Source organism: Ochotona curzoniae, unplaced genomic scaffold (genome assembly GCF_017591425.1).
Source record: "Ochotona curzoniae isolate NIBS_2020 unplaced genomic scaffold, NIBS_Ocur_1.0 patch48, whole genome shotgun sequence".
NCBI lineage: Eukaryota > Metazoa > Chordata > Mammalia > Lagomorpha > Ochotonidae > Ochotona > Ochotona curzoniae.
Window position 1 is genome coordinate 292,654 of NW_024467026.1, and position 25,208 is coordinate 317,861.

At 42.2% G+C, this 25,208-nt stretch overlaps 1 protein-coding gene across 2 annotated transcripts in view; it reads left to right on the top strand.

Moving 5' to 3' along the window:
* The window catches only part of LOC121168055 (stAR-related lipid transfer protein 13), a 171,642-nt gene that overhangs the window by 47,680 nt on the left and 98,754 nt on the right, over positions 1-25,208 (top strand). The window lies entirely within an intron of this gene.

Sequence of the window (25,208 nt, forward strand, 5' to 3'; positions counted from 1 at the left end):
GAAAATCAGGGCCTGGCACAGTAGCCTAGCAGCTAAAGTCCTTACCTCGCACACATGAGGGTCCCATATGGGTGCTTGTTCTAGTCCTGGTGGCCCGGCTTCTCATCCAGGTCCCTTCTTACGACCTGGGAAAGCAGTCAAGGACAGCCCAAAGGCCTTGGAACCTTGCACCCGCATGGGAGACCCAGAAGAGGCTCTTGGCTCCTGGCTTTGGATCAACACAGCTCTGGCCATTGTGGCCACTTGCGGAGTGACTAATCAGGCGGAGTATTTTCCTTTCTGTCTCTCCTTCTCTCTGTATATCTGACTTAATAATAATAATGATAATAATAAAAATCAGGAAATCAACTGAGATTTCAGCAGAAGAGAATTCGCTGCATCAAGAAGCAGCCTTTGACCAGAAGGGTGATGACATCCCCAAATGTGGGCATAGATTGCAAAAGGAGATTTTGAAAGCTCTACCCTGAAAATTGTTAAACATCATCCCAGCATCCATGTCTCTTACTTTAAGATGAAGCTTTTCTGAAATGAGGGCCTTGAACAAAGTAGTGTTGGAGGCAGTGTTCAGGCCAGCTGCCTCCAGGAAGCACAGCTGGCCGGGATGAGTGCCCCCGATACTGCCAGCAGAGGGACCACACCCACGTTGCTTTCTAACCAAAGTAAGACATGCACATTCTGGCTTTTTCCTGTCCAAGCTATGATTGTTCGGAAGTTAGGAGTAGGGCAGGGGAGCTAACTAGTGGCAGAGGGGACAATGTTGTTACGCTGTGGCTGCCGAGTTCTCCCCTCCAGGATTTATCTGAGGACACACACACAGACTCAGTGAATTACCATTTGCCTGTTCTTCATTGAAGAATGACAGCTCCAGTGGCCTCCTTCAACCCCACGTGGACTGACCATCTGCTCACAATAATTGCAAATGCACTTCCAGGGCTCATAAAGTCCCCCTGTATTCTTGCACATCTTTGAAATGCCTCAGGCCACTGCTCTCCTCTCTAGTGGCGCAGCCAGGGCAGCCACAACAGCGGGGGGACTCACTGGGGTTTGTCTCTGCTCCGTTTCTGGCAGCAGGCACCAACCGCCCAACCACTCTCCAGAAAGCCTGCAAATTGTAAACCCATTAAGGCTTAACTCCTGGGGGACAACAAAGAGAACTGCCTTTGAATGTGAGCTCTGTGTGGCTCGCAGAGGCTTCTGGCACCCGGCTTGTCCTCAGGGCCAGGGTGAGCTGGAGGGAAAGTTACAAGCTTCAGAGGGGAACATTTTCACAGGTTTGCCAAACAAAGGGCTCTTTCTTCCAGCCCTTCCAACTCTTTTCTGATTGCTAATTAACCAAACCCAGTGGAAAACAGGCCATTTCTGTGAATACCCTGAAAGTGTGTGTGTGTGTATGTGTGTGTGTGTATGTGTGTGTGTGTGTGTGTGTACACACGCACGTGTGCACCCAGGGTGCTACTGATGCGAGTTTTAATGGTTTTAATGTTTTTATTGGTTGATGATTGTAAGGGGACTGTCACAGAACTTGACTCTTACCACTTTCCCTGTGAATGTGCACACGTGCGCGCGCGCGCACACACACACACACACACACACAGTCTTACAGCTGTCTTTACATATCAAACATGCCACATGTTTTCTTGAAGTCCTGTGAGAATTGCTCCAATCTTCACCCCCCCCCCCCAGTCTGTTTTTGGCTGCCTCCTCTTAGGATTCAGGCCATATCTCATCTGGCTGCCCTTGTTTACAGCTGTTTAGGAAGTCCTTTCTCAGCCCATATGTCTGCTGTTTACTTTCCCACCCAGGAAAGTTGTTTGCATGCCTTTCTGTTCACTACGCACTGGAAGATCAGAAGCGCACGCAGGCTGCTGGCAGTTTTTATTCCTGCAGCTTCACCGCTGGGCGCATTCTTGCACCCAAACCCCCAGAGCCCCGTGGCCTTTTGAACCTTTTCTGAGGCCTTCCAAACTTCCTTTGGCTTTGCTTTGCAGTTATGGCGGAGTAAAAGTTTTATGATATGGTGTCTTGCACTTTTGAAGGAATATTGAATTTTGTTTATTTTATCCACATTAGTAACACTTATTGTGAAGTCACCTATTGATTTGATCTCTCCCCTACTGATGTTTCAATATTTGTTTGTTTTAGTTTCGGCCTTTCTAGTTGACTCCGATGGGGGAAAAAAAGCTCTTCACAGGCCTCTAGTGGACATGAAGCGGAACTGCAGAAGTTTTCTATTCAAGTGTACAAAATGGTAGTTGTCGCCAGTATAGAAATGAGGCAATCACGAAAGTATGTTTTACATTGGGTATTTAATTTGAATGTAAATAGTGTCTTGGAGGCAAGGAAAATAAGAGCAGTGGTGGAATCAAACTCTTATTTGATCTTATAAAGATCATTATCAGGTTATCAACTAATAATTCCTGGCAATTGAGCAGAATTGTTTAGAGTCCTTAACTCTTCACTCATTTTTCTTTTTAGAAAAAGGTTTATATATTTTATTGGAAAGGCAGATGCACAGAGAGGAGGAGAGACAGAGAGGAAGATCTTCCATCCGATGATTCACTCCTCAAATGACCGCAAAGGCTGGTGAGCCTCAATCCCAAGCCAGGAGCCAGGAAATTCTTTGCGGGTCTCCCATGCCGGTTCAGGGTCCCAAGGCTTTGGCCCGTCCTCGACTGTTTCCCAGGCCACAAGCAGGGAGCTGGAAGGGAAGTGGAGCTGCTGGGAATAGAACGGGCACCTACATGGGATCCTCATGCGTTCAAGGCGAGGACCTTGACCATTACGCTATCGCACCGGGCTCTCTTCACTCATTTTTAATCAACAGTATTTATTAAGAACTCCGATTAGCTTCTATTCTAATAGATTCATCATTGCAAAAAGAAATCATCGATTTGCCTGTTTCATCTCAAATGAGTTGAAAGCAACATTTCTCTGAGAAGAACTGCACGGGGAAGGCACGTCCAGAGGCAGCCCCATGTGACTGTGGTTGGAGCCACACCAGAGTTCTCTCCCAGGCTGCAGTGCTTTTCCACGAGCACTACATGAACGCCCCATGCTTCCATGCCTGGCTTTTATGTTCCCTCTGCCTGAAAAGAATGCCTCCCTTCCACCACTTCCTCACCTGGTGTGATTCTTCATGTCCCAACAGATCTGAACAAATGCCCGTTTTCTATTTGTAACTCTACCACCTGTCATTTAAAAGCTGTTTTGCACTGTTCAGTTTTTCTGTCACATGTTCGTTGGATTATTATAAATTCACTGTGCTTGTTTCTGTGTGATAGGCCTTGTGTGTTTCACATCAGTGTGTGGGTTGCATGTTGCAGTTAGTCTTGTCGTTCTTTTTTTTTTTTTCTTGGTACCTACTACATTTAGGAAAAGTTTTGCTTTTTAAAAAAAAAATAAGTATTTTTATTGGGAAGGCACATTTACATCGATTGAGAGAAAGGTCTTTCATCTACTGGTTCATTCCCCAAATGACTGCAACAGCCGGAGCTGAGCCAGGACCCGAAGTCGGGAGCTTCTTCCAGGTCTCTCACATGGGGGCAAGGTTCTAAGACTTTGGGTCATCGTCCTCCACCACCTTCTCAAGGAGCTGGGAGCTGGAGGGAAGTGGAGCAGCCAGGACATGAACCAACAACACCCAAATGGGAATCCCAGTGTTTGCAAGGTGGAGGATTAGCCAGTTGAGCCATCACACCAGACCCTATTTGGTTTTTTGTTGTTGTTGTTGTTGTTGTTGTTTTGTTTTGTTTTTTAGTTGAGAGGCAAAGAAGCAGAGAAAACACAGAGAGAGAACTTCCGCCTATTGGTTCATTCTCTAAATGCTTCTAACAGCTGAGACTGAGCTAGGCCAAAACTAGGAACTAGTTCCCACACACAGGTGACAAAGACCGAAATATTCACACGATCACCAGTTACTCCCTATGGTGTTTATCAGCAGTAAACTGGAACCAGAAAGGGTTCTAGAATTCAAACGCAGGACACTCTGACATGGGTGTGGCATGCCCAGTGGTGTCTTAGCCACTTCACCAGATGCCTGCCACAGTAAAGCGGGCTTTGTGCTTGCTTGCTTGTTTGTAAGTAGCTTGTAACATTGGGTCTGAGGGAGGAACGCTGCTTTCTGTGTTGGGGGTCTCAGTTTGTTCCCCGCACCGTGCTGCTCCTGTCTGTTCTCTCTCGATGGTCCTTTCAAGCTTGGTAACTTAAAGCTCCGAGCATTTGAAATGTAACCTTTATCTTGAATGTGAAATGAAATTGGTTTGTCCTAGTGTTCAATAAGAATAAACATTTCAAGGAATTCTCCTAGTGAGAATTGTTTGGGAAGATGGAACGCCTGGATCTAAGTGTCGTCATGACCGTCTTGCAGCCTCACTCATGTGTAGAAGAACTTCCTGTACTTTTTGGATTAATCTTGAAGAGAGTTTTCAAGATATTGCTATGGAAAGTAGCTATGAAACAAAGTAGCTCCTGTTCAGATCCATTCAGAGCTGAAGCATCTGGGATTCTCATTTGGCCTGGGTTTGAGCTCAGTCATATTTTCCTAGAATCTATTACAGCAAGACAGACCTTGAACTAGCATAGAAAGGACTCAAGATAAATTTTGGAGAGGAGGATTTTAGATTAGCTATCTGATGTTCCTTCACATCAAAGGACGTAGCAAAGTTTGAGGTTGTGGTTGAGACTGTTTCCAAGTGACAGGTGACAAAGCATTTTACAGTGACCCTTTAGCAGTTATTAAAGTAGAATACTGGAAGACACTAACTTGGTTTATGTTTGATTTTCACTGGAACAGACGTTTTTGATCTAGTGATCCCTTCTCTCAAATTTCAGAGATTAAAAGAAAAAGTAAATATGTATTTTTCATTTATGTACAGTACTTACTTTTCTCTTAATTTCTGAAGTTTTACAGAGAGTATCATTTGATTAAGAATATCTGCTCCAGTGAAAATTAATGTGTGCATTATGTATGCGTACACATGTCTAATGGGGAAAGCATTGGCAATCTTTACATAGTTAATCAGGGCATAAAGGATCAAGGGCTACAGGAAAGTGGGTAAGACTACTATTTCCACCATTTTTCTTATATCTGGGGTAAAGGGGGCGGTAAAGGGAGAAGCCCCACCCAGTCTCCCACCCATCCCAGGTCCCTGATGTGAGGCATGCTCCAAGGGTCTTTCTCAAATAGTTTTGATAATTCAGCAGTTGTGAATTGCTGCCAGTCTCATCATTCCAAGCACAATGAGGTCACTGAAGAATCCACTGATTAACATAGTCCATCTTTGAGTCTCTGTTTGCCCTGTTTTTCACTGCCAACATATGGCTAGAGTAGTTGATTGATTTGTTCTGTCCTCTGTCTTTTCATGGTTAGGGTTCTGAGTCCGGCAGTTCGATTGGGGGGATCCCTAAAGAAACTTTGTCTGAGGTGAACCCAGACCAGGTTCTTGTGTGTACTTGCAAGTACAGGGCCCAGTACAGTCCATCGCCCCAATCAGCTGGTGGTTGCAATTGCTGGGTCGGTTGGCAAAACTCTTAAAAATAAACCTAGAATGGTTAATAATTGCTACTTTAAGAGATAATTTTATTTTGTTGTATGGGCCCAATTAATAAATGTTTCCCTAAATATTACTTGAATTAGGCTAACTAGTACATTTTAATGTTACCCAATTTTTGTTTACTCAACATCTTAAATGAATTATTTTAAGTTTAAAAACTATTGTTCATATATGCTAACATTTATATCAAGAGCCTAACAATAAAACTTCCTTTGTTTTTGTGAGGCCACAATGAAGGAACTAGAATCATGCATCAGATTTATTAAAAAAAAATACATAAAATTTTTCCTATAAGAATAAATTGTTTAGGGAGCCCATGTTGTGAGGCAGTGGGCTAAGCCACCACCTGCAACACTAGCCTCCATCTGAGCACTGTGTCTAGTCCCGGCTACTCCACTTCTATCCAGCTCCCTGCTGATGGCGTGGGAAGAACAGTGGAAGATGACCCTAAAGCATGGATCACTGCCACCCATGTGGGAGACCCAGATCAAGCCCCTGTCTCATGTCTTGTTTGGCCAGTCCTGGCCATTGCAACCATGTTGAGGAGTTTGCCAGTGAATAGATCTCTCTCTCTCTCTCTGTCCATCTCTCTATAACTCTGCCTTTCAAGCAAATAAGTAAATCCCAAGGAAAAAAGCTATAATCTGTTTTTGGGGCTTTGTATCTGTCTTTTTGGGCTGTCATAACAAAACACGATGGATTAGGGACTGGCATTGTAGAACAGCCAGCTAAACCTCTGCTTGGTACACCAACATCCCATATCATACTACTAGTTCAACTTCTTGGTGCTTCATTTCAAATCCATTTCCTTTTAATTGCCTAGGAAAGCAGCAGATGACCAAAAGGGGTTTCCAGACTTCTGGCTTCAGCCTGCTCCAGCCCAAACCATTGTAGTCATTTGAGATGAACTTATGGTTGCAACATCTCTTTGTCTCTCTGAGTCTTTCCCTCTCTGTCATTCTGCTTTTGAGTAAGTAAAATAAATCTTTACAATTATAGCTGTGAAATGACTTGAAGAGCAGAAATTTATTTTTATAGTTCTGGAGTCTAGAAATCAAATCTCAGGTTATGGGCATGGTTGGGTTCTGGTGAGAGCTCTCTTTCTGGCTGGCAAATAGCTGCTGTCTCACTATGTCCTCACATGATGGAGGGACGGCAAGTTCTCTGGTGTCTTTAAAGACACTAAACCATTGATCAGCCCTGACATCCTGGCAATTTGGCTTCTTTATGCTTAACTTTGCAGACCATTCTAACAGGCTCTTTGGGGGTTGCATGCTAAAACTTAGAAAGAAGAAGGGGCTGCAGATGTAGGTGGACAACAGAAATGTGAGCTGACTTGTTGACAGCAACGGCGAGAAAGAAAATATCCAAAAAGCCAATCAGACTCAAAGGCCCTACACAGTAGTGAGAGCTCAGGGATGGTCTCATTCCCCTTGTATTCCCAGTATTTGGCATAGCATTTGATATGTGTCTGATCAGTAAATGAATATTTAGTTTGGCATTATAGCACTGCAGTATAGCATCTGCTCTTAATAATGTTGATATTTAGTGATTAAGAAGATACCAGATTACATGTGTGTGCTGTTTACAAAGAACAGACTACATCCATGTTTAAATATCACCATCCAAAAGTGTTACTTTTTTTAAGTTCAGATGTTCTAACATTAAATCCTAAAGTTCCCATATTAAACAAGCAATTGTTCTGAAATAGTCTTTTCTCTCATATTTGTTTGAAGAATGGCATGATGTCTTATTCTGTTTTCTGTTGCTACAACAAAATACCTGAGACTAGATAATTTGAAAGCAATAGAGTTTATTGGGTTCCTGGCTCTGGAGACTGGGGAGTCTGAGAGCATGATTTTGGCACCTGCTCAGCTCTGGCTGAAGGCCTCTAGCTACATCACAGCATGGCCAGAGGCAGCACCCAGTGAGACAAAGCAAGCATACCAAAGGAACTCAGTTTTCCAACAGAGCTACTCCCATGACAGTCCATCCGTGGATTACTCCATTTGTGAGGACAGGCCCCTCTTGGTGCAATCACCTGCCAAAGTCCCTACTGCCAACACTCCTGAACTGGGAACCATGTTTCCAACACATGACAGTTGAAGCATACGTTGAAACAATAACCTGTGGCTTAGGTAACTGGCTAAGAGAGTCAAAGGTCAAGTAACACCTCATTTCTACAAGGCACAGGGAAGGTTGGCTACACTCAGAAAACCAGTGTTGTGAGAAATCTATAGAGATGGTGATACTTCCTGTCACTTGTGTATTTCTGTCAGCATTGCCATTGCTGGTTTCTGAGAGAGCAGAGACCCAACCACAGAGTGGTCAATAGGGGACACTTACAAAATGTGCTCCTTGGCATGTTAGGGTATTTTTTTTTAAGATTTATTTTTATTATTTTTTTATTGGAAAGGCGGATATACAGAGAGGAGAGACAGAGAAGAAGATCTTCCGTCCGATGATTCACTCCCCAAGTGAGCGCAACGGCTGGATACTATGCCGATCCGAAGCCAGGAGCCTCTTCCGGGTCTCCCACGAGGGCGCAGGGTCCCAAAGCTTTGGGCCGTCCTTGACTGCTTTCCCAGGCCACAGGCAGGGAGCTGGAAGGGAAGTGGGGCTACCAGGATTAGAACCAGCGCCCATATGGGAACCCTGGGCATGCAAGGCGAGGACCTTAACCACTTGCGCCACCGCGCCGGGCCCGGCATGTTAGGGTATTGACTCTCCTGCTGGGTGCCATGTATCTTGGCCATGTGCACTATCTTGGGTGAAGATACGTGGCCTACAGTAACATCGGTCACTTTCAGGCAAACTCTTTAAGAGCCACCTCTGTGACTGCCATGATCCCTTCCTGGTGATGTGTCTGTTGAGACAAGGTGACCTACAGCCCGTGTCTCTGAGGAAATAACGTCACCCAAGCTTCGCAAAAAGGATGGGGAATCGATTCTTTTTCTGTTGCCCTGCTGTGATTCAGAGGCTATTCATTACTGAGGCATGGTTTTGTCGGTCCCAACTAGTACCATTTATTATAAAAGGAACTTCTCCAAATAGAAGACCAGAAAGAAGATTTAGCCTGATTTTGTGGGAACTGAGATTAAGACCATTAAAGATCATTTTCTGGAAAGATTATTTTCTCTATCCTAGGACTACATGGTATTTCAAGTGTCTGTGTCCCTCTATGCAAGTGGTAGGCTACTGTGAGTCAACTTAGTCAAACATTCCATTCTGGTTTCTTTCCTATGCATGATCAAGTGAGACTACAATCTTTTCTCCCTTCCCTAGACTGTGTGTTGGGTCACCACATTCCATAACCCCTGAGCAGGCATCTGATAGGCTCAGCCAAGCCTATCTCAGGGCCTCATGGATCACGTGTCCTCCCTTACTATAATTAAATGTAGCCATCCATTCAGCCATCTGAAGTCTAGAGGTTTCCTGTAGTCAGGAAACATAATGGCTAACACTTAGTGACTGCTTCATAGGTATTTGGTATTGCATTAGCTACTTATGTGTGTGAAGTCATTACTATCCCCACCATGACATGGTGTTGTTACTATTGTCCCTGTGTTACAACTGTATAAACTGAGGCACAAAGAAGCTGAGCAGATTTGTTCAGAGCACACTGGCAAAAGTGGTAGAGGCAGGATTTGAAGGCAGGCAGTTGTCTCTTGAGCACACATACTTATAACTTCATAATGCATTATTAACTTTTTAAAGTGCACTTGACAAACACAACCAGAAACATGTTGCATATGAACTTCTGAGACACGCGTAGGTGGTTTTGCGTGTTGTTTCATGACAGAGTGGGATCCATCAGTCTTGGGGAAGCAGAGCTGGGACTCTGTGTGCCAGGGCCTTGTCTTCAGTGCTGTCCTCAAACAGCTCTTCAGCGTCTTTCTGCAGACACTCAGCACTGGGTAATCTAGCACAAACTGGATGCCTTCCACCAAAGTTTTTGTATTTATGTTTGTGTGTGTTTCAGTTAACTATCAGATCTTCACTAAATTAATCTGTGGTCCGTTTTCAGAAATGAAATTCTGTACTAATCCCAAAGCCTTTGATCCCTTTGGAAGGTATTGTGTTTGCCACTCACTTGATTTATTAGTGCTTCACAAGCCAGTAGTCAGCACAAAATGAATGCAGTCTTGAGAAGAGGCAACCTGGGAAGAAGTAAGAATTACAGCAAAAAGAACTCAGAGCTGTGTTTCCACAAGCAGGAAACAAACTCTGTGACATTATTCATTCCAAAAGAATTTCAAGCACTTTACTGAAGCTTTCTGATGGATGGGCAATTTCAGGGTCTTACTATTTATGCATTGTGTAAATAGTGCATCTAACTGTTTTATGCTTTCCATATCATTACAATAGAGAACTGTGAAAAGAAGAAAATAAAGACCTGGCAGAAATAGACATGAAATATGTTATAGGAAAAGCAAGAGTGGGTTCTTCTGGAATTGCTCTGCATCTGTTAATATTCAGTTTTGGCCACATGTTTAGATATGCAACCATGGAACTACAGGGGGCCTGGGGTTTAGATGGGGATTGTACTTGCCTTCATATTCTGCTATTGTCTCCTTGGAATTCTTAATCATTTTTAAGTTGTGGCAAAGTTCATACAACATCTTAACTGTTTTTAATGTACAATTCCATAGTATTAGCTTTATACCCATTCTTCAGCAACTGATCCCCAAAATGCTTTTCAACTTGGAAAACTTAAATTCTGTATCCATTAAATGATGACTGCCACTCCCTTCAGTTCCTGTCAGCCACCATTTTACATTATATCTCTGTGTGTTTGACCCCGTAAGAACCTCATCTAAGTGGAATCACATTGTGCTTATCTTTTGGTGACTGGCTGATTTCACTTAGCATCAGGTCTTTAGGGTTTGTCCATGTGATAGTATGGGTTAGAATATTGCAGCTTTCTAAGGCTGCATAATATTGTGGTGAGTGGGTAGACTACATTTTGTTTATCTGTTCAGCCATGGATGGATGCTGGTTTGCTTTGATCTTTAGTCTGCTATGAAAAAGACTGCTATGACCATTGGTGTGCTAATATCTATGAGATTAAAATTCTTCATAACCTTTGGGCCTTGTATTTGCAATTGTGTTGGAATCCACTAGTTTTGTAGTAATCCAGTGGTGGAGGTTGGATAACCATGAGCTGGAACTCCAAGGAAGGGTTGGATTGACCAAGCAAAAAAGAAAAAGAGGACACTACTCAGAGGGTCAACATGAACCCCCTCCAGGGGACAAAGGGAGACACACCTCAAGGGATCATTGCCTTTGCTCGTAACATTCAGTTTCAAGGTCTGATTACTTGCAAAAGTTGATGATGTATTCATCCTCAAAAAGCGGGGAGATTTTGACACATGGTACAACATAAGGAAGTGCTGAAGATGTCAAACTATATGATGTGACTTGTATAAAGTACCTCAAGTGGTCAGATTCAAAGAGCAAGTTGAATGGTAGTTACCAGAGGGCAACCTGGGGCTGCTGTTCAGTGAGTACAGTTTCCATTTTGGAAGATGGGAAGTTCTGGAGGCTGTTGCACAAAATATTCGTTTGTTTTTTTTTTAATTATGGAGAGAGGGGTGAATACTAAGATGCATTAGGTGAAGCCACAAGTTGGGGCACCCCTTTCCTATAGCAAAGTGACTTGTCTGTGTCCATCTACCAATACTCTGATCCAGCTTCCTGCTAATGTTTCTGGGAAGACAGAGAATGATAACCTGGGTACCTGGGCACCTCCCACTGACATGAGAGACCTGGAAGGAGTTTGTAGCTGATAGCTTCAGCTTGACTCAGTCCCAGCTGATGCTGAGCTAGTATTTGAAAAGTGAACCAACAGATGGAAGCTCTCCCTCCCTCTTTCGACCATTCTGCCTTTTAAATAAGTATAGAAATCTTTTAAAATAAGTAAAAAAAAATAAATATCTTCTTAAAATAAAAATGATGGAGGGAACATGCTCTGTAGAGTTCCCCCTAAATGTCTGTTTTTAGATTCATCCCAGTTCTTAGGTTTACCATCAGGTTCTCTTTTTTGATCTTACAAGTTCTATCAGTGTGTTTTGAGCCATGTTACACAGCACAACCAAGCATGGAATGATGTGACCTAATGCATATTTATCACAAAATGTTCTTCTCGGTCCATTTAATATCGAAATCTCCAAGCTGAGTTTCAAGAATACATAAGCTGCTATCTACTCTCCACAGACAGTGAAATGAAAGATAAGAAGATAAGTGATGATAAAGCTGCTTCGAGTTGATCCAGCCCCTGCTGCAGGAAGGCATTGGCAGCATTTCTCATAATGTGTGGTTTAGCAGAGGTTAAACACGTTGCTCTAAGTGACATGAATGATGTGAGCAGGCATTATGGTGTAGGAACAGCATGGGCTTTGGCATGGAAGGAGATCTGGATTTGAATACAGTGTATCCTACTTTTGTGCAGCCTTTGACACCATTCAAATCTCTCTGCTTGCATCCTCTCCTCTGTAGAATAGTGTGCGTGGGGGGTGAGGATATGGGTGTGAGTGTGGGGATGTGCAGTCTGCTTTAGGTTTTACCTTTAGCCACTCGGAAGCTGTTTGTATCCCTCTGGAGGTGATTATTTCCCAGATTTACCTTTCCTGCGAGGCTGGGAGCTTCCCAACAGAAAGAGCTGCACTTGGATTGTCAGCAGTTTCTGGGCTCATCATTTAGTAGTAAAGCTTAATTTAAAATATAATGCTTACTTTTAAAAATATCTTTAACAAGCATGTTTGTTATCTCCAGTTCAGTAGCATTCATTCCAAAAGGGACAACACTGTCCTAGATTTCTCCTTGCATCTTTCTGTTTGGGAATAGCCAGGTGATGCCAAGCCAATGACCCAGCACAACAGTGATGGGAGAAGCCCTGATGTCAGTGCTCTCCTTACATGCAAAGCCCTGTGACCTGTAGTCCCTGGAGATTGTCACTGTGCTTGGACCATGTGTCTAATCAGGGATATCACAGCAGCCATCTGGCTCCTATCCCAGAAGATAAATGATCTTCCCATTGCTTCGCGTGATAAGTGGCACATTCGACAGAATCAGGCTGGACAGAGGTTCTGATGAGGCCAAGCAATGGAGGTGGGAGGTGGGAGATTCCTGCTCACATCCTGAAGCCATGAGAGTGGGAGCAATTCATCTGTTTGCTTTCCCCTCCCTTTTCCCAGTTGGTACAGAAGTTGCACATGTCCTCCAAAGCAGTGAGCAATGAAGATGAGAGATGCCTTTCCAAATTTCAAGTCCTCTGGCCCATCGTGGATAGTATAAATATCACCCACAACATTCTTTTTTTTAATTGTTTTTCATTAATCCTTGGTAACTATACATTTTGAGGATTTCAGTGTGCTGTTTTGGTGTACATTTATAGTGTGTGAGGAACAAATCAGAGTAATTAAGATGTTCTTTACCTGAACCAACTCACCATATTCTTGATGCTAAAAAAAATATAAACAAACAACAACAACAACAAAACATAAAGAAACCAAAAAACATCTTGCCATCTTTGGTTTACTGGTCTACTGTCACATACATTAGGGAAATGATATTCAACATTCCTTTCAAGACACATGGAAAACGAGATTTCTCTACATCCGAAGTTTTACATTCTGGAGCTTTTAAATCCCGCCTACGCCATGGAGCAGCCAACTCTGTGGATAATGAAACTGGCCTGCAGTATGAGTGATGTGTAAGTTTCATGGCTCCAAACCCAGGCTGTGCCATTTTCAAAAGTGCTGTCAGGTCTGGAGTTTTTAAAATTAAAAAGCCATGATGTATTACAATGCAAAGAATGCTTCTTGATTTCCAGAGGTCACTGTTTAGGGACTTGGCTGGAAATTAAAGTAGAAGGTGGATTTTCAGTTTCATTTATTTCTGGTAGACAGAAAGCAAATATTAGCCTAATGACCTGGGAACAACAGGCCCCATGCTCCAAGCAGGAAAACTTGAGCATGGCTCCAGTAAACCAGAAATGTGTCTACTGATTAAAAAAAAAAAAAAAGTGATCCTTCTTTATGGAAGAAAAAGACAAGATTCCACCAACAAAGACTGGCAAGTTCAACTGTTAATGCTCCTTTTCTTACCCCAGACCCGCATAGTATTCCTGAATTCTCTGGCACATCCTCCCCTGAATTGAGTGAAGCATTTTCTTATTCTCAAAATATATAGCAACAGTATGTGTCTCAGGGTGAAAATGTTTCCAAAGGAATTAGACAAGGTCTTACTTCCCTGGAAACCAGGTTCTTTCTTACTAGATGCACACATTTCTCTGAAGAGATCACTGACACCTGACCATCACAGCGGTGAAGACCACCTGGACATTCAAAACAAGGTGATGCTCAGAAGAGCATCCATGTTGGTTAAAGCACTCGCATACTGTGCAGCACTCTGAGTGCTTGGTCTTGGTTACCATTACAGAAGGGAATGTGTGTATGTGCAAGGAGATGGAAGAGAAAATCTGGGATTTATTATAAAGCTACAGTTTTAATGAGTTCTGCAGTCCCTGAAAGGTTGCTGGAGCTAGCTGAGCAGTTATCACTCAGGGCTGATGTTCCTGCTTTTGGATTAAGGGGAACATTAATAGTAGAATAGCTAATCTTTTGTGGCCAGTGCTGCTTGCCTGTGTTGATAAGTGTGATTAACAACTTTAAAAGTCAAATACATTAGCAAATGCCTTCTAGCTGCCAGGAATGTTCATGGCCACCCACGCTCCACAGCAAAATGAAAAACACAACAAGACACAGGAGCCCAGGATTCCTAGACCCTTTAGATAAGCATGCCTCCAAGTTTGTTTTTTAAGTTAGTTTCCATCAACTCATGGAGAACCATTGTTAGAGCAAAGATTTAAAAAAAAAAACATTAAAATAAATGAGGAATGTGTTTTTTTTGCTTGGAAAGTTGTAAAAAGCTAGCATTTGTTGTAGTTTCAGGATCTTAAGTCTGTTTTTATTCTGAAATTTCAAACTGAACTTTGAGAAACTTTCTGGGGCTTTTACAAATTCCATTGCATAGTTGGGTTTTTGATGCTAGCTCTGAGCAGAAGTCAGCACACTAGGCTACCGTGGGATTGGGCAGGGCAACAGTAAGTGAAGTAACATTTCAAACAGTAGAAGAAATGAAGCTCCGAAAGCAGTCAGCTCACCTTGCCATGTGAAAAGGACCTTATTTTCTTTGCAAACTGCAGCTTCATTGCTGATGTCCCTTAGCAGCCTCATTGAAGCAGGCTCCTGAGCCAAGCATTGTGCTGAAGAAGTGTGTATTCTTCTGCCTGGGTAAAGAATCCCATCACTGAAAATTTAATGAAGTATATGATGTGCTACTTGCAGGTCAAAGGTTAGAAGGAAATAGGGATGAAAAGACAGGCCAAATATAGCATTAGGGTAGACTCCAAAGGACAAAAATAAGTTTCCATGAGACCAATGTGCCCTCACAGTATTGCCCTGAATACAGCGTGTGAAACTGGTTCATTCCAGCTGGTAATTCATGCTTGCTACCTCACTGTTGACTTTCTCTGGTTTGCAAATGGTGCACACCAGAACCTCACATAATTTTCTTGCCCTGAGAGAGCCAAAATGGGCTCAATTTCTTGTAATAGGAACCAAGATCCAGCCCCACAGTGCCCTGGATTTGTACGAGAGATGCTGATATGACCAGAGGATTGGCTTTTTTTTTTCTTTTTCATTGCTTCTATCCTACTGAGCTTCTATTGTAAACACGGGTTATTCTTGTATCTTGTAGTGCATGGTTTTTGTTTTCTCTTTCAGTATAACTCCCCAAAGCATGGTTGACTTTTTGTTGACAATACTCCCCCACTCATTTCTCTCCTTTTCTTTTAAGTAATGTAAATCCAGAAATATATAATTTTTGAAATCTTACCAATATTGAAATACAAAGCCCAAGTGAACAGTGGAGCATCCCAGGAGAAAGCTAGACAGCCTTTTCAAACTACACCTGCTGTGGGATGAAGTTCTTATTGTTTGAATCCCATGTAGCACTGTCATTGGTCTCATAATTCATCTGCAGAGCCCTGATGCTCCAGATGTGCCGACATTTTTTTTAGATTTATTTATTTTTATTGCAAAGTCAGACATATATATATATACATATATATATATATAAAGGAAGAGAGAGAGAGGAAGATCGTCTGTTCTCTGATTCACTCCCCAGTGACTGTAACATCCAGAGCTGTCCGGATCCGGAACCAGGAGAGAGGAATTCTTTGTGGTCTCCCATGCCGGTTCAGGGTCCCAAGGCTTTGGCCCATCCTCGACTGCTTTCCCAGGCCACAAGCAGGGAGCTGGATGGGAAGTGGGGCTGCCAGGATTAGGACTGGTGCCCATATGGGATCCTGGTGCATTCAAGGTGAGGACTTTAGCCACTAGGCCACCGCACCTGACCCTGTGCTGACTCTTTTAAGGGAACCTTTTGGTATTTCTATTTAATTTGTGTTGATTTCTTTGAAAGAGACCAACCAACAGAAAGAAATATCCCAATACAGGTTCACTCTCCAAATGCCTGCAACAGCAAAGGCTGGGCAAGGCTAAAGCCAACAGCCATGAACAGGAAATTCTAACCAGCTCTGCCACATGAGTAGTACGGAGCTACTTGATTCATCGTCTGCTACTTCCCATGAGAGTATTAGCAGGAAACTGGAGTCATGAAGAGGGACCAAGACTCCAGCCCAAGCACTCTGATGTGGAATGAGAGCAAATGAGAACATCTTACCCCACTAAGCCAAACACCTGTTCCTGGAATCTTTTCACTTAATGGAAGTTCCAAAACTCAGGATCAGTAATCCAAATAACCAAGAATGTTGCCTTGATTTGCTTCAAAGCAAGAGAGGTAAGGAACAGATGGCCTTGATGTAGAAATATAATGTTCTCTGGTTTGGTGTTGTGGCTTAGTAGAAAGAGCATCCCGTATGTGTGCTATTTCATGTTCCAGCTACCCCACTTCTGATCCAGCTTCCTGCTCATCTACCTGGGAAGGTAACAAAAGATGGCCCAAATGCCTGGGATCATATACGCAGTTGAGAGACTAGGGAGAAGCTCCAGGCTCCTGGTTTCAGTCTGGCCAAGCTCTGGCCTTTGTGGCTGTGTCGGGAGTTAACAAGTGAATGGAAGATCTCTCTCTCTCTCTCTCTCTGTTGTCTCTCCCTCTCTCTTCTAACTTTATCTTTTGAAGAAATGAAAACAAATCTCTAAAAAAGAGTATGCCACAAAACTTCATTTTACTCAACACTTATGTCGATGTGAAAATTTGCATTTTGCAAGGAAAAGTAACTGTTCGCCTCCCCTATTAGAAAAACACAGAGGATTTAGTAATAAATAATAAGTCATCATACCTGTTTAGGAATGCAAAATGTTCTAAAAGGGAGCATGGAGTGTTTGTTTTTAGAGAATACCATAAACAAGGTTCTGTTTGGTTCTTAACACTGCCTGGAATGCTTGCTACCAGAAGCAGGTTGGAGGTATACATGGTATCCTGGGTTTCAACAAGCTGCAGCTTGAAAGTGCTTTCCATGGCCATGGAGACTGGGAAGTCCCGAGTCCTTTTCATGCAGTCTGCATCTGCCTGTCCTGCCAGCAGGACTCCTGCAGAACGATGCATGCAAACACTTGTTCTATCCCAAGTGCACGTGTGTCCAAGCGGCCCAGGATTCATATCTGAAAGTTGGATATTCCTTCTGAGGAAAGAATAACAATACAGCAATGAAGGGTGGCATTTACATTGTCTGCTTAAAATGGGGTGGTAAAAAGATAAGCATATTCCATGTTCCTGTGCGCATTCCAGAGGGCTAGTCCATCCCATTAGGAGGTAGGAATTATAATCTACTCCATTTTTCTTTATTTATGAGTTTGTATGTTCATTCATCTAGTCTCCTTTTCTACCTTACTGCCCAGAAAGAAAATCTACTGGAGAGGAACAAAAGGGGCAGATCTGTCAGCTACAGGTGACCACAAGACCTCTGCAGAAAGGCATAGCAATGCTTCTGCCAGTATTTATGAGCAATGATCCTTTCTTGGGTCCTGCACCCCACCCCATGCAGGAACCCCCCTGAGATAAGCTAGTCACTTTGTTAGTTTGAAAATCTCTAATATGTATTATCACTTGATAAAGTAAGAATGATACATTGCATATAATATGATTCTGTTTTGGTGAAAAATTATGGATGTGCAGCGTAAGTGTGTATGCACACAGGCATTTCAGAAAGCTTGCAGATTTGAAGGTAAAGTTGATTTTGATGCAAATTCTTAAATCCATGCTGGTTTTTTTTTTTTTACAATATACATTTTCCAAGAGCTTTTTGACAGACTTCTATATATGATCCTAAAAATATTTTGCAGCAAAATAAACTTTTAAATCAGTTTTCTTGAGCTTTTTAAATAAAAGATTTATTTGGTTTTATTGGAAAGACAGATACAGAAAGGAAGAGAGACAGAGAGGAGGATCTTCCTCCTGATGATTCACTCCCCAAGTGACCACAATGACTGGTGCCGAGCAGATTCAAAGCCAAGAGCCAGGAGCCTTTTCCTGGGTCTCCCACAGGGGTGCAGGGTCCCAAAGCTTTGGATCATCCTCTACCACTTTCCCAGGCCACAAGCAGGAAGCTGCATGGGCAGCGGGGCCACCAGGACATGAACCAGTGTCCATATGGAATCCTGATGTGTGCAAGGCTTTAGCCGCTAGGCTACCATGCCTGGGTCTTCGAGAGCGCCTTTTTTTTTTAATTTATTTATTTAAAAGCCAAAGAGAGAAGATACAAAGGCAGACAGTTCTGTTCTGCTGGTTTACTCCCAAAACACCTTCAACAGCCAGGGCTGGGCTAGAGCCAAAGCCTGCAGCCAGGAATACAAACCATGTCTCCCACCTGGATGACAGGAACACAGTTAATTTGAGCCATTGCCACTGCCTCCCAGGGTCTTTGTTAGCAGAAAAGTAGAAAAAGTGGAACTTGGAATCTCTAATACGTGATGTGGCTGTCCTGATCACAGTGTGAAATGCTAGGCCAAATGCCTGTGGCTGCAGAAAGTCTTTGAATTACCATTGCACGTGTATATAGGGATATTTATGCATATTTCACATACATATAAAATGTGTAGAAGTAATACATGCATACAGAACACGTTAAGAAGTACACGTGGGGCAGGTTTGACATAGCACATTGCCACTTCAGATATTCTCATTTTGTATTGAGGTGCTCCATTTGAGGTCCCCTTACTCTGCTTCTCCTCCTGCTCGTTGCTAACGTTCGTGCTGGTGGACAGCCCGTATGGCTCAGGTGCTTGGGCTGCCGTCTGGTAGCTGGGAGACCCAGATTGAGTTCCAGATTCCCGACTACAGGGTAGACCAGCCCTGTCTGTTACAAGCGTTTAAAAACCAGCAGCTCCAAGATCTCTATCTGTTGTTTCACTTTTCAGAAAAAAAAAAAAAGAGTATTTTTTATTTGGGAAAATGAGCAAACATCACAAAATAGTTACTACCAGAAAACATTACGGTTATAAATATTACAATATACATGACAATATACAAAACACATTGCAATAATAGTTACTACTACCTAAGGAATAATACCTCAGCGACTACCTAAGGACCAAAGTGGAATGAGGAGTTGGGAATAAAAATGGAAGCTTTTGTATGTACTACTGCATTGTGAATTTTTTACAATGAGCATTACTTTGTGCCATTAAAATAGTTTCTTCTGAGAATGCTAAAGACCATTTTTAATACATTTAATGCATCTGTAATATTATTTTAGAATATTTGAAGAAAAATATTTCAAAGCTCATTTTTATAACTTAAAATGTGTTAGATATTCTTTGACTTTGTCTTCTGAAGGTTAACAAAATAGTCTGTCAAAAGTGGGTAGATCTATACTACAGGCTAAAAAGTAACTTCATATTTATAACTATATTCATAGAGTTAATGCTAATATTGTGTCATACATGTCTGGTGGGATTTTTGTTTCACTTCATTTTACCAAAACTCTGGTGGATTTCTTAGTATCTAAGATCTATACCAGATACAACCAATTTATATCAGATACAGTCTTAATTTACTGGGTTCTTAGTCAAGCAAGCTTTGGAATTTCTGCTGGTTTTCTTAAAGGTCTTTTGGGCTCTGTACTTCATACAGTAGCTACCTAAAATGGTCAGGTTTGCAGGCACATATCTGAGTTAATGGTAGCTAAAGAGTAACTTTTAAGGTAAAAGAGCATCAGCTATTCTTCTCCCAAACTGCAAAAGCAGGTCATACTGGTAACCAAACATAGGACCAAATTCTCTCTATTATTTTGCTATACAGACATTTGCATAAAAGCAAACACACCTTCCATGGGGTGCGGTGGGGAGGGGTGGAAAGGGGTGGGGAGAGGTGGGGAGTGTTTTTTCTGCCAAAGGCTATTTGGATATTTGTATTATTTATGTGGCACACAAAATAATCACATTAAAATTAGCCTTCTATTAGATTTATTGCTTTGGCAGGGCTGTGCTAAATGATTTCACAGGCCTTAAATAGCCCATAAGCCAGACATTCCCTACCTCACCCCTGCAACACACACACACACACACACACACACGCTTGTTCATATAAACTGTGTGCAGGCTTGAAAAAGGCATGGCTCTTCACACTTCCTTTTATATGCTTCAATCACAGCCTTACTTAAAAGGTTCGCATAGGGCTTAAGGCAAGAGCCCAAAGGCAGATTCTGTTACCTTTGTAGCTGGTATCAGGCAAGCAGAGCCCTGCAAAGCTCATTGCTGGATACTGGGTCATGGAGGTGTTTACAGTATTGTCACCAAAGAGGTAGAAAAGTTATAGGATTTTGACACTGAAATACACTTAGGCAGCCTGTATTTTGGGGATACCTTAATTCTACCAAACACAGTAATCAATCCATCAAAACCCATACTCGGCCCTCAGGTGCCAGCTGGAGATGCTTGATGAAGAGATGGCGGCAGCCAGTTCTGAAGAATGACTGTCTCGCAGACCTCAAATGCTTGATTAAATGCTTATCAACACCTGTGTTAGAGTTTACCCTACGTAAGGCACCACAACATTGTATCATAGTTGCTCAAATATCTTAAGTAAAATATATAAGTGGTTCAGAGTGCCTGGGTTCCAGTTTCATTTCCTGTCTCCAGCTTTCCTATAATGCAGACCCTGGGTAGCAATAGTGACAGTTCAGGGGTGCCCCCCTGAACTACAGGTATCCTCCCCCAAGAACAGGCCCTACACACTTCCTGTCACCATTCTCTTATCCTGTTTGGATTATACTGATTGAATATCCCTAAACTGAAAATCTAAAATCTGTAATGCTCCAAATTCCAAACCGTTTTGAGCACCGACATCACACTTGGAAACCTGCACATCGTGAAACTCTCTGATGCACAAAAATATTAAAGGCACGGTAAAATAGAGCCCTCATGTTCTGTGTATAAGGTTTGTAGAAGACATAATGAATTTTATGTTTAAGCCCTTGTCCCATATTCAAGGTTCCAATTTTGTTTTTGTGCATATTTGCTAATTTAACACATCTGTAACCCAAACAAAATATGTCAGGTCCCACGCGTTTCAATGAAGAGATATTCAATCTGAAGTTATGGGTGTCCTTATAAACTTATGAAGTGACAGCCAGGAACATTCATCCTCTGAGGCATCTGATACAAAGTACCTTGCATATTATTGGAGTGATAAGTGTTGTTTAGATCAGATATTCATAGTTGGCTGTTTTTCAACTCAAAATTGGTATAAACCTTTGTAAGGGAAGAAGTCACACAGCTGAAGTCATCGTGAAAGTAGATTAACCGTGTCATCTATTGAATAAAGAACACAGCTCGTTTGTCAGTGAGGTGCAGCACAGGACATGAGCAGGTGCGTAGCCCATCTTCTCCGCACTTGCTTAGTCCGGAGGTCTGGCGCTAACTCTTAACACAGCTCCTGTGGCAAAGAGTCTTACTGAATTTGCAAAACTGACTTCCTGCTACCCACAGAAAGCAAAGACTTGCAATGTCATGTTATCTCATTAAAGAGGTGGTTGCAGAGGTCCTGGTTTCCTACTCAAGTTCACAGGAAGACTTTCCCCTGGGAGAAACTGGAAAAGGCATTGAGGGGCAGTATAGAAAGCTGGATGAGGTCAGGGATCCTTGGGAAAAATCTCTCCCCTTACTTCTTGGTGACCCAAATGGTCTACCTCCCTTAAAATCCCAACCCTCAAGGAGGTTGCTAGACAACACAGAGACTGTCAACCTTGGTGTGCCTGAGTTTCCAGTTTTCAGGCTCAGCTTCCCATAATAATCTCTTCTACTCCTCTCAAGTGACACAACTCTAGTTCATGTGCCATTCCTGTGAGCAAAAATGTGAAAATGTGAAGGTATCAGCCATTTACTACCCAACCCCCCTCCAACTCATGCTCACCATATATTCCAGTTATTCGAAATCTGAATTACAGTAAACTCAGCATGCACTTTCTACTCCATGTGTTGTTCTCGGAATCCTTTTCTCTTTAGAGCCCCTTATCGTGGGCTGCAATATTTAGTTTGGTACCATCCTTTGCCAGATTAAATATTTATACTGATTTAATATTCTCTGTTGTTGAACAATACAAATGTTGAATAATGACAACAAAGTACTTTATCATCTTCATTTAAGCTTGCAGTCACCTCTGAGGTCTCCAGAGCTTACTCTTTGCCTTTCATGTTCAAGGACACCCCTGAGAAATTAAACAGACTCAAATCCAAATCTTCTGATTCAGTATTCAAATCATTAGCTGTAGTTTAATAACACTCCTGTATGCTATTTGCACTCAATGTGTGGCCCCCCACTCGCTGATAAGCTTAAATTACTGTTGACTGTGCAAAATATGCTAGTTTAAAGCACATTGTCTGGCCTCTGATTTGTAGAGGAAGGTGGTTATGTTGTCTCCTCTTCAACTCCATTTGTTAGCAGTTCACCCCACTCTGCAATCATCTCTCATCCAGACCTTTAAATACATTCTACATATTCTCTTGATGCCATGAATTCACTGGTAATATAAAGACTAAGAAACCCTGTTACATAGGGCACGTCACCATCTGAAGATGAAGGATGACCTCAGTTTTAGGACAGAAAATTATATACACGCCAGTTTTGCAATGTCCTGTCTGAGCATTTTCTCCTTGGGATTGGTTTGCACAATCGTAAGGTGTTGCAAAGTAGTCAATCCAGCCTGGATCTGTGTGCATGTTTCAGGCGTGCACATCTCTTGAGTCTTTTTAGGCATGAAGCAACCTAGCCAGCCTTCTTGCGAAGTTTCAGCCTCACTTCCTGTGGGATTTATTATATAACGTACGTGCTTGCCACCAGTGGTGCGGGGACCTGTGAGAAGGAGCGCCTTCTTGGTGTGTCACAGACTGGCAGTGTTTTCCTCTGGTATGTGCCAGAACAGCAGAGCCAGTTTTAAAAGAGAGGATTTATAGGAAATCCAGCTGTGAGTTTTCATTTTTTCTCTTAGAGCTGGAGGCGGGGCCAAAACCAACCTCAAACCAGGCACACCATTGATGAGGCTAGAATGATGTGAGCCACTCTGAGGGACTACAGCCACGCACAGAGGAAATATTAGCTGGCAGAGATAACCAAGAGGAAACACTCAGGGACAGAGGCACCATCTGTCAGTTTCTGAGGAGCAGTGTTGACGAAAGCAGAAAATGAAATGAAGAAGAGAGTGGTTTTGTTTCAAAGGTACAGCACAGCCTAAGGACATTTTTCAACAAAGTAAGTTTGTGTTCATAGGAAAAAAGAGACGGTGGTGGTGGGCAAGACAGCAGTTACTTCCTAATTGGATTGTGAGTTTTGTAATTGATAAAGTTTTCTTTATGGTGGATTTTATGTTCGGCAGAACATTCCTTTTACAAGAACTTGACTTAAAACTAAAAAGTAATGCTTTTCGTTTTGATTATTCACTTTAGAAGCACTTGTAAGATTTATTTAATTTTGTTTCATCTCAGAGAGGATTATTTAATGTCAGACTATAGATACACATAAGGACTTCCTTCATCCCTTTCCTTTGATTGCCTTTCTTTGTCTTCCTTTTTATGTTGTTTTGAACTCCAATGCAGTGTCGTGAGAAAGGGACCCACCTTTCAGACTTAAGAGGATGACAGCAAATACTATCCATGAGGGTGCTTAATTCCACTGGAAAAGATGACTTAGATAATCAGGAATATGTCCCGTACTGCCTATGGACTTTTTGGATACTAGCTTTGGCATGGACATGGGTTTTAAAGGAAGCTGTTTCTTCTTTAGTTTATCTTTCTCAAAAAGCTCATTGCCCTTTTCTGGAACACAGGCTACCCTATGAAAACTATCTTCCTATTTATGTTTAGTACTCTTGCCAACCTATTCATTTCCCAGCAAAGCTGGACTTGTACTGCCTGTAGCCATATGTTATATCTATGTGGTCTGCCTTCAGTGTCAAATATCATATGTTTTACTAGGCTAGGATTTCTCTAATGCTAGAGGAATGATTGAGATGATAATATTTTATAAGCAACAGAAAAAAGTTTCGAGGGACTCACAGGAACCCCTGTGTTGGAAAAAGGCGAATATTTTATGGTTTACGTAGACAAAATGGGGCATATTTTGGATCAGTCTTAGCAGCCTGTTTAGTCCAATTCAGAAGTGGAAGCTCTGGCTATAAACTCACAAAAGCAGAAACCACTCAGTGTTATGGCCCAATATGGATGTCAGAGCTCTGTAGCATGTGTGGGAAAATGGCCACAGTCCAACGTCTGGAATCATTTATCTTCTGTTAGAGGCTACAAGACAACTGTGTTATATATATTACAGAAATCCTCACTGACTGATTTCATTTACATAGAGTGGGTGTAAAGACTGATGGTGGGACAGTTGCAAGTGTGTGTGTGCGGGGGGGGGGGGTTGGGGTGGTGGTTACTGATGTAGTTTTGGTTTTCCTGACATCCTGGACTCATTAGCGTTCTTAGCACCTTTAAAAGAGATTGTGCCATTCCTGACGGGGTTTTTTTTTTCCTTGCATTTCGTAATAAATACCACACTTATGTCAGTTCTTATTGGGGAAATCAGAAACTGAAAGTTGAAAGTCTGATCTTAGTCTTTTTCAATAGCTCAATCTGTTTTTACAGCCTGGGTTTCAGAGATGAATGGAGAAAAATGATCAGTAGAGATACATGTAGAATCCATACAGTATTGGAAGTTAGAGACACACGTGTATGTGTTTGTGTGAGAAAGAGAGAGAGAGAGACTTCATAGTATTATATTGTTGTTGATGTCTAGACTGTGCCAGGAAGTCAGAACTGCCAGCCAGTATATGCTACATGAGCTGAAATCACATGTGCTGACATATGCTGACATGTGACAGAGTAGCATCCAGGCCTGTTTTCTAATGTGTCAAGGAAGATTTGCCGACTTCTGACAGGACTTGCGTCAGACCTTATGGAGACATTTTAGATTTATTGCAAGGACCGAGTTCACAGTCTCACAATCCTTGGATTTCAGCCACGCCCTTATTCTGCCTCGTTTTGTGACCTTGAGAAAGATAACTCACGCTTTAGTAAATCCATGTGCCTGCTGCTAAAAAAAAAAAAAAAAATGAGGAGAATTAATCTAGTCATCTCT